The following is a 10,323-nucleotide window of genomic DNA, read 5'->3' as shown; positions in this document are numbered from 1 at the left end:
ACAAGACCACTCCTATCCACATCTTAAGGCAATGGACACTCTGTTCTTCTAATACATCTAAACAGAATAACACCTTTTCCTAGAAGTGGGATGATTTCTTTTTTTCCAGAATATTTCCCTGTTTGACAAGTTGTATTATGAAAGACCTTTTCTGATATTCATTTCTATCTGCTATGGAGAACTACGTAGACTTTTCTAGACCTTTTTTGGTTGTTCTATCCTTCATATCTGCTATGGATTTCAACAATAATGTAGTATCAGAGACCCAGAGGCCCTTTTACTGTGCTAAAGTAAAAAGACTTGTATTTTGAGTGGATGCTCCTGAATGATCCTCCCAAATAGGATCACACATACAAGCATGCATACAAACATGCATGTTTGTCTGAGAAAACTTTATGGAATAAATCTGCAGCTGTTAACATTCCCCAGATTCCTCAGAGGGGAATTGAGACTAGAGAAGAAATACATGGCAATGAAATAAACCTGATTAATTTTCATATGAACAAGTTTCCACCACTGAGGATTTTGGTTTCTATTGTTATTGTTTTAATTTTTAACACATGCATGTGCATAGAAATAGCTAGAGTCTGATTTAAAAACCACTGGGGTAATTAAATGAAATTAACTTGATAAATGCTATGGTATGCATCCTGATTGCTGAGTACTGAAGTTCTGTCTTCCTTTAATAACTTGGTGAGATAAAGTGATTTTAAACTGAATGTATTCAATTCAGCAGGCAGCAACTGGAGAAATCCGAACTCATCCAACAGATAAAGAAAACTATATGGCTTGTGGAATACACATGTTGAATTCACATCACACTCTCTTCATTCAAGAAAAGATGTCTGAGACGTCCTCAGTGAAGTGACTTAGTTTCATTCAGATGTGATATAGATGACACACATACACAGTTGTGGTTGCTGCAGAAAACTAATTGCAGCTGCTACAAAGTGCAAAAGCCTCCCAAGAAGAGGAAAGGTTTCTGTTTTCTACTCTTTTCCCTCCCTTTCCCCTTTTTCTTTCAACCCTTGTCTCCTTCCCCTTGTCTAAATATCTTCCTAGTTTTCTATGACCAATTTTCCTCACTATTTCTTAGCCTTTAAACAAATCAATTTCTTATTTCCTCCCATATTTTCTCAGACCAGCACCCTTCCTAAAGAAGGTTCCCACATTTTCTTCCTTTTTTGGCACCCCAAGCCTTCAGGTTCTCCTCCCACATCTTGATATTGTTCCTGTCCCCTCTGTGTTTTATACTTCCTTTTTTTTCAGAATGTCCACTCCAATAAAACAAAGTATTATTTTCACACATTATGTGTTTCTTAGGTACCTCACACTGCTATTAAAGTCAGTGTCTCCCCTTCTCCTATTTGATGGTTGAAAATCAATGGAGCTTCCAAAGCATTCAAAAAAAGCGTAGATGAGGGGACATGATTTAGTGGTGATCTTGACAGTGTTGAGTTAATGACTGGACTCAGTTATCTTGGAGAGATTTCTAACCTAAAGGATCCTATGATTACATATTTTTTTTTACTAAATAGAGCTGTATTAAAGCCACTGTGATTTAAGCTGCTTTGGCTAAAAGATTTTGGGTTTGGCAGACTTCTCCTGTATCCTGCATACTGCTCTGGGCAAACTCTGTTCAAACTCCTTGTGGAGAAGAACAAAAACAGGAATCCTGCTTTCTGGGACACTTAATCCTCTGACGGATCTCCTGATCATAGCCTGAAACATTGAACGGTCTTCAACTGTAATTTTCTTAATCACGATGTCAAGTCATCAAATAAGTAGGAAAAAATACTTCCCTGTGAGAGTGATGAGGTCCTCACACAGATTATACAGAGAAGCTGTGGCCACCATCCCTGGTAGTGTCCAAGACCAGGCTGGATGGGGCTTGGAGCAACCTAGGATAGTTGAAGGTGTCCCTGCCCATGGCAAGGGGTCTCACAGGGTGATATATAAGGTCCTTTTTAACCAAAACTATTCTGAGATTCTCTGATTCTATTCTAAACTCACCAAGGTTGCAAGCCCTGGCCAGTTCCCTTAAAGATGCATCAACATCTATAACTCACTTTGGGTAATGCTCAAAATCCAAAGAGTCAAAATTAACCTCAGAATGGAAACCTTGCTAGTTCTGGTGTACCTTCATTTAATTTGACCCATATTACATGCACAAAACAATTATTTTGTCCATATGGTTGATGTATGCAGCTACCATCAGCAGCAGCCACTGTGTGGTTAGTGGGTGTAATTTAAGGACTGAACTGAAAAATCTCAAACATGAATGAGAAACAAACTCTGTTATACGTCAGCAGGTCTGAGGGTTTCTTTAATCAAATTAATATCCTCTTCATTCTTTAAAAAAGGTGGTAATATTTTCAGGGTTCCTCAGTGAATAAGTTCATTTGAAAATCAGACAGGGTGTAGGTGTTTAATGAGCAGTTGAAAATTTCAGTCTCCCTCTCTTCCTTGAATAACTACTAAATAATTCAATGTCTCAGTCTCCCCTTATGAAATAGGGATAGTTGCATTTCCCTTACTAGTAGGGAGAATGGAAGTTCATAGAATTAATAATATTTTTTAAATAATAATGCATATTATGTAGGCATTTTGAGACAGCCAAAACCCTGTCATCAACTCTGAGGTCTAACCCTTCATCGTTAAGTGTTACAAACCCTTTATTCAGGATTTTTTTTCTCAAATGGGACACTATTCCTCTGCACAAAATGACCATCAGAAAAACCTTAGCATATTGTGATTTTCAAAGCTAGTGACAAAAAATAGAAATTAATCATAATGGTGTTCCAGAAAAACCTATTTTGTTTTTATAGGTGTATCTTCCATGAGAAGTCAGATGAGAAGGGAGACATGCATAATATATTTCTCAGTATTAATAAGTTCTTCTTCTGCTTGCACGTAACAAAAGAGATTTGAATCACTGTGGTTTCTCTCTCTTTGAAGGGAATATCTCATATTAATCTTCAGACAAAACTGGAGCAAATGAAGGTAAAATTCTAGAATATGAGTGGACCCTCAGAATTCTTATTGAAAACAACTATGACTCTTATTGAAGCCATCATATTAAAATATCCTGTTTTGGTTTTGGTTGGTTGGTTGGTTGGTTTTTTTTGAGGAGCCCCTTATTTTCTTTAGAGAAGCTCTTGAATGGTATTTCCCTAAATAAAACTGCACTGAACAAAGTGCCATTATGATTTCCAGCATTCATTTCCAGAGGGGCTCCTGCTAGTCCATAGCTATAACTATGATGAAAAGGGTCTGTGGACAGCCTGTTGCAGTAATGCTAACTCCCCATCTATCAACCCAGCAGATTATATGAGTAGCGTCTCCTTAGAATAGAAACTCGGAGATGTAATAATCAATGAGATCTGGCATGCTGAGTGCCCACACGAATCCATTGCTATAAAGGATGCCAAATTATTAGTGCTTCACAAAAATCTATGGAATTGTAGTCAGCAGGGCTGAGACCAGGAATAAAGCCATTAAGGACTGACTGAATATTACAGTGATGGTCTCTGCTTTTAGAGTACTATATGCCATTATAGTGTATGTTTTGGAAGTTTTGTTTCTCGTGTTGTAATTTCATGATGCAGGAGCCTTGGTGGCCAAAACAGGATCAGAAGCGACCATGTCCTTTCCACATTGTTTTCTCCTCCCTTGGCACAACCTGGTTACAGGCAGTATCTGTGTGTAAGGTGGATCAGGAAGCTGAACTTCCTCCTTCTGGTTCTGAAGGCAAATATCTTGCTTTTGTGTTATTGTTGTTCAAAGTATTGAAGATATTAAACCCAGACGTTTCTTCCTGTAGCAAGTGTAGGAAGAAGCAATCAAAGGCAGAAAGGAGCAGACGTAACTCCTTAGTCTGATACTCCCTCCAGACATCTCTGATCAAAACCTTTCAGAATGCAGATTCTGGTCATCAGCCCGAGGTCTGATTTGTACTCTGTAGGCTCATTCACTCTTCAGTGATGCCACAACACCAAAGACAAGCAGTAGAAATAGCTGCTGAGGGGTCCAGAGGAGTGAGATGAGAAAAATCTCACCATTAGTGGCTTATATTAGAGGGACCAAAACTACTCAAATTCTGGAAATAGGATCATGAGGATTGGACTGATCCAGATTGATCAGCAGTGTAAGAACCTTCACACACCTGAAGTTTATACGCTCTTCAACTCTTTTTCAACAATATTGTTCCCATATATAGTTACATGCATAGAGTGTAAGCTATAATTAGCGAGTTACTACAAGTACAAGCTCAGGTCTTCATATGCCTGTGTCATGCTCACTGTTACAGGTGTGCATTGTGTTTGGTTCCCAGTGTTCCTGAGATGTAGAGATCTGCTTGAACAAAACATAGAGATCTGCTTGAACTATCTAGACAGAGTGAGAGATTACACAGCTGCACCCAAGAGAAATAAGTTCTGCTTAACCAGTTCTTACATATGAGTGGCTCTGTTGACCTTCCACGTATTTGCAACCATACAAAATCCACTACACACCTCTAAGCACACAAAAGAAATAATAATAGAAGCAAATTAGGCAGTGATCCAAGATTCAATCCTACCCCAACATTTTCATTTGCCTTCCATGCCATAAGTGTTTACAAGAGAAGAGGAGACTAAGGGAACACCTCATTGTAGTCTACAGCTTTTTCATGATGGGAAAAGGAGGGGCAGGCACTTATCCCTCCTCTCTGGTGACCAGTAACAGGATTTGAGGGAGTTGCCTGAAGTTGTGTCAGGGACATTTAGGTTGGATATTAAGAAAAGGTTCTTCCCCCAGGGGGTGGTTGGGTACTGGAAGAGGGTCCCCAGGGAATGGTCATAGCACCAAGCCTGACGGAATCCAAGAAGAGTTTTGACTGCACACTCAGGCACACAGTGTGACTCTTGGGGTGTCCTGTGCAGGTTCAGGGGTTGTACTAAATGATTGTCATGGGTTCCTTCCAGCTCAGGATACTCTGTGATTCCATAAAATTTTCTGAATGGACTGAGCCAGCCCACTGTTTCAGAAGGACCTGCAGCAAATGTCCCACTGTGCTGCCCACCACTGCTGAAGGTTGCAGCGATTGGCAGTAGCATGGTGCCCACTGCCCTCAGCAGTTGAATACAACCTGCAGTGCATTGTCTGCAAAGCCCTTTTGAGACCAATAGCTCCTTCACTGACCCACATTGCCTCTCATAAGGAGCAAAATATTATGAGGTTTTTCATTCCAACAATTTAACATTAGATGAGAATATTTAAAATTCCTAGGAAAGGCTTTTGTTCATAATCTGAGGCTGGGTTTTGAAGCCTTTACAAACTCTCTCTCCAGGGAGGCTGTGCAGAGAGAGCCATCCTTTCAGCTCACCCTTGAATGCACTTTGAACAAGCAGCTGCTTTTACTGTAAGCATGTTATTAATGGTCTCTTCTCAAAAGCAGATATAGTACCCTGGAAAACGTTCTATTGATTTTTTCCCTTTCCCTGTCCCTGTTTCAATCACACTCGTTTGAATGGCTTTCATTTTTAGCAACAAGAGATTTCCAAGAAAAGTGGTGTATAGGTTTAGTCTTAAATAAAATCACTGCTCAATTTAAGCTCTGAAAAATACTATTGATATTTTAATAGAAAATTGGAGAACCAATTGGTAGTTCAATAATAGCTACAAGGAGTTTACACATAGGCAACATATTGAGTATGATTTTATTTCTTTTGCTCTACGTGTTAACAAAAAACAGCAGCCTAAATCTTGACTCACTGGATTATTACATGTCAAGAATTTCAGGAACATGGAAATATTTCATTCCAATTTTCTGTAGTGGAAGCGTGCACTAACATAACTGTGTGCACAGTGTACAAGATAGAAATATGAATAATATTGTACCATATATTTCTAAATAATAAAACTCATGCAGAGAAATATTACATAATAAATTGTGCACAGCTGGAGATGCGATTTTGTTTCTCACTTTGGTTAATGCTATTATTAATTGCTTACATAACATAGAGTCAAACAATTTTTTTCTAAACTTCTGTTGCTGGGGACCAGAGAAGTAATCACAACCACTGTTTTGGAAGCCTCTAAACTGAGGACATAAAACCCACACTGAATTGTGTGCCACATTAACATACAGTGAGAGATTGATTATGTCAATTGACATGAGTACATCTCAGAGTGGATGACATTTATTCCCCATCCTTGGAAGTGCCAAAGGGGAGTCTGGATGGGGCTTCAAGGAACCTGGTCTAATGGAAGGTGTCCCTGCCCATGGCAGGGGCTGGAACAGAGAGCTTTAGATCTCTTCAGATCCAAATCACTCTATAATTCTGTAACTGAGCTCCTAGAAATATGAGATGATGTGAGAGGTTCTTCAGGAAGGACAGGACTGGGGCATGGGTAAAAAGAAATGGCAAGGCAAGATCATCTGACTTTTTGGAAAAGAATCTTGAGAATATATCATAAATGTGCTTACTATTCAATTCCAAAATCTATATAAAAGAATATATTTAAATAAATAAACAGATAAAAGATATATGCATAATTAGAATATACAAAATAAATAAAGATGTATGTTAAAGAAAGAATCCATGTAAAAGTCATCAATATGAGGAACAGCAGAGGGAGACGGGATTGTTTAGCCTTGAGAAAAGAAGGTTCAGGGGTGACCTTATCACTCTCTATAACCCCTGACTGGAGGGTGGAGCTAGGTGGGGGTCCATCTCTTTCCATAGGCAACAAGGGACAGGAAAAGGGGAAAGGCCCTTCAGTTGTGCCAGGGGAGGTCCAGGTTGGACATCAGGAAGAAACTGTTCATGGAAAGTGTAGTTAAGCATTAGAATGGGTTGTCCATGGAGCTGATGGAGTCCCCATCCTTGGAGGTGTCCAAGGAAGGCCTGGAAGTGGCACTCAGTGCTCTGGGCTGGGGACAACGTGGGCATCGAGCACAGGATGGATTCACTGGCCTGGGAGGCCTTTTCCAACCAAAGATTCTATCATTCTAAGACACGATATTTTCATCAAATTCCTGTCTTCCAAGGACTTTTATAATGCTAGTAACTGAAAAATTCTACCTTTATGTACTTTTTCAGACACAATGAGTAGAGAAAACAACTCTCATGAATACTAGAAGCTGTTGGATATGAGCCAGAATCTAACTTCTACTTACTGATTGAGATGTACAATTATGTTATGCATAAAATTTACATAACTTTGTTCAGAAACCCATTTGACAATTTTTTTGTTCCGTGAGATCAGTTGTGTTGCACTTAACGATGAAAATTAAAGTTCTTCTTTAAAAACCAAGACACACGTTTGAGTATGGGTAATTACTTTAAAATTCAGGCTTGACTATCTAAAGTGTTTTCAACCAAGAATATTGATTTGTCCTTTTTTATGTAGAAAAAAGCATCAACCAACTGAAAAATAAACCATAAACCAACCCTCCATGTATGGCTCTCTTTGTTCTCTCAACCCATTGCCCATAAAGACTTAGATATTTATCTGATAGCTGCTTGCCTTCTTTAACAGGTTGTGGTTACCAGTGTAAGCCTCGACAGGAGAGCTGTTACATTTTTATTTTAACACTATGTCCTACATAAAAGTTGGCAATAAGAGAAAGTACTCCATAGGATATGACTCCCCCATGGACTCTTCCTTTGCACGCTGACATTTTTTACATATCAGCAATGCTCAAGTGAAGATATCTTATCTGGAAAAAAAAAAAAAGACAAAGAGGAAGGCACAAGAGGGTGGGTGAAGGCAAATAGAATAAGCCCAGGAATCTTTTGGTCATTATAGTAATTGAGATGTTTCTTTTGGTTAAAACTAACAGATGAGCTTATGAGAAATTGATGCAGATTTGAAAGAGGAGTATGTTAATTAGGTGACTGGATGCAGGTATGAAAATTTGGTTCTCAGCAACATTAACTGTTTAGAGCTCCTTTCCTCTGCCTTGAGTGTGTTTTTTCCAATGTGATTGGAAATTTGGTCCCTGGCTCCACGTGCTCTCACACAGATGTTTATGTCTGTAGCCGTACACTGCCTCTGCTCACTCCTGCTTGCTGGCTCTTACAAAATCGGTATTAAAATCCTTGGTAGATGTTATCAGTTTTTAATTAGATGCATTTTCTGTTGGAATGTGATCCTGATCAGGTCTTCACAAATCTTCCCTTAAAATTCTGCTTTGATGTTGCAATATAGGGCTGGAAAATTCAAGAAGTCATCTTATATTCTTGGCTACTTAGCTTAATACAATGTTTGTTCTCCAAAACTAAGTACTAAATACTCCAATACTAAATCATTGGCTTGTGTTTAGCTTGTGATTCTTAATTTCTGTCCTACAGCACTTCTATCAAACCTATCATTTCCATCTCGTATTTGATTATATCTCCCAAAATATGTTACCAGCTATTTTTCTTCACTGAATTTCAATCTAGACATATTTCAAAACATTTTCCTAATATATACAGGTCAATTTGAATAAAATTTCTTTCCATCAAAATGCATCAAGATTTTCCCACCTGTCTCTGATCCAATAATTTAGAAGTCAGACTTTTTTCCACCATATACATCACTGATATCAGGAATTCAATGGTCAAACTCAACTTCCCATGCCCTTCCATTGACTGAGAATTGTTGATAAATCCTATACAAGATTCTTTTTATTTTCTTTTTATTAACTAACTTCCACTCTTACTGTAAACAAATGTTCATTTATGTATCTTAGCAGAAATGGATACATGATGTAGTTATCAATCTTGATATTTTCTGTCATGCTTTCAGTTGCTTAGCAAAAATCCAAATCAGCAGAGCAACTATTTTCTTATTCTGCAAATGAGAATATTTTGCATTAAATCACAATAAGTAGCACCGCTGAATCAACATGGGGCAAGCTGATTTAAACTACTGAAAAAAATTTTGTCATTATTGTACTCCCTCAATTTTTCCTTTGTTTATTGTCTTATAATGTTATTTGTTCTACCTGATGACTCTTTCATGTGCTGTTTTGTTTTGTTTTCTTTACTCTCCTACCTATTAATGCAAATTTTTAAAAAGTGTCTTTAATTTCTTCCTTTGCTTATATAGTGTTCTTGGTGTTATTTTTTGCTGTATTTTACCATTTGTGTTCTTCTTTATCCTGGGTACTGTACTAAAAACTGCTTAGTCATGAATATAATTGTTGCATTTTTGATCATGTGGTTCATAAATTCTACCATGGGAGACTCATCACATTTGTATCTTAAGTAAGGTTTTCCTTTATCTGATGAGTTCATTAAGTTGCTTCTTGAGATTTATTGTTCTCTTTGGTCTGAAAAGAAAACCCACAACTAAACAAAACAGCAAAAAATAGCTTTCAGAAAGTAGCAAAAATTGCTGTTAAAAGTAATTGCATGATCAGTTATAGAATAATCCACAAACTATGAATGGACAGGCCATGCAACCCCACCTGGAGACACTTAGAAAAAACAGCTTTGCTACGCATACAGGGTCTGTTCGCATTTCTTTGTGTTTCACTGAAGAGGTAGACTCTCTGATAATTTACAGTTCATTATTCTCCTCCCTACTGAATTAAAAGATTACTATTTCCTAAAGTTAAAAAATATAGAAAGTAGGAAAATGTTTTCTGTTAGTAGAGTATATATACTGAATTTAAAAAGAAAATGGTAACTTCTGCCAACACACTGTAAATAACAGTTTCTTCACTATGAGCTAGATAAGGGAACTGGAAGATTTTAAACTGAAAAAGGAGATTTAGGGCAGATACTAGGAGAAAATTCTTTATTCAAAATTGTAACAAGTCATTTGCACAAGTTGCACAGAACACCTGTGGCTGCCCCATACCTGGGGGTGTCCATGGCCAGGTTGGATGCAGCTTGGAGCAACCTGGGAGAGTGGAAAGTGTCCCTGCCTATGGCAGGGGTTGGAACTGAATGAGCTTTAAGGTCCCTTCCAAACTAAACTTTTGTGATTCTATGTTGTTTCTTTACTAATTATGTTCTCAACACCAATCTCTCAATAAGGTCACAAGTCAGCATTATGAAACAGTCATGGAGAGGGTGAATATTGGAGCTTTTGAAAATGGCCTGATGAGGTTATAATGTCACAAATGAAATCCCAGAAGAGGGATAAGGTTCTGGTAGAAAGGCTTCTTTTCACTTTTTTTTAACCTTGTTGACATTTTAACAATCAAAAACCTTATTCTGCACTTCACTACAACAAGCTCAATTTCCTCTCTTCTTTAAATCATGTTTTGTTGTTTCAAGAGGATATGACAGGAACTGTCCTGTCTGCTCAGAAAACAGTGAATCAACATACAGCACAGAGCAG

Source organism: Chamaea fasciata, unplaced genomic scaffold, assembly GCF_029207755.1.
Source record: "Chamaea fasciata isolate MVZ Bird 193981 ecotype frontalis unplaced genomic scaffold, bChaFas1.0.hap1 SCAF_4, whole genome shotgun sequence".
Classification (NCBI taxonomy): Eukaryota; Metazoa; Chordata; class Aves; order Passeriformes; family Sylviidae; genus Chamaea; species Chamaea fasciata.
The sequence above is the reverse complement of the archived record's forward strand: the minus strand, read 5'-3'. Positions refer to the sequence as shown.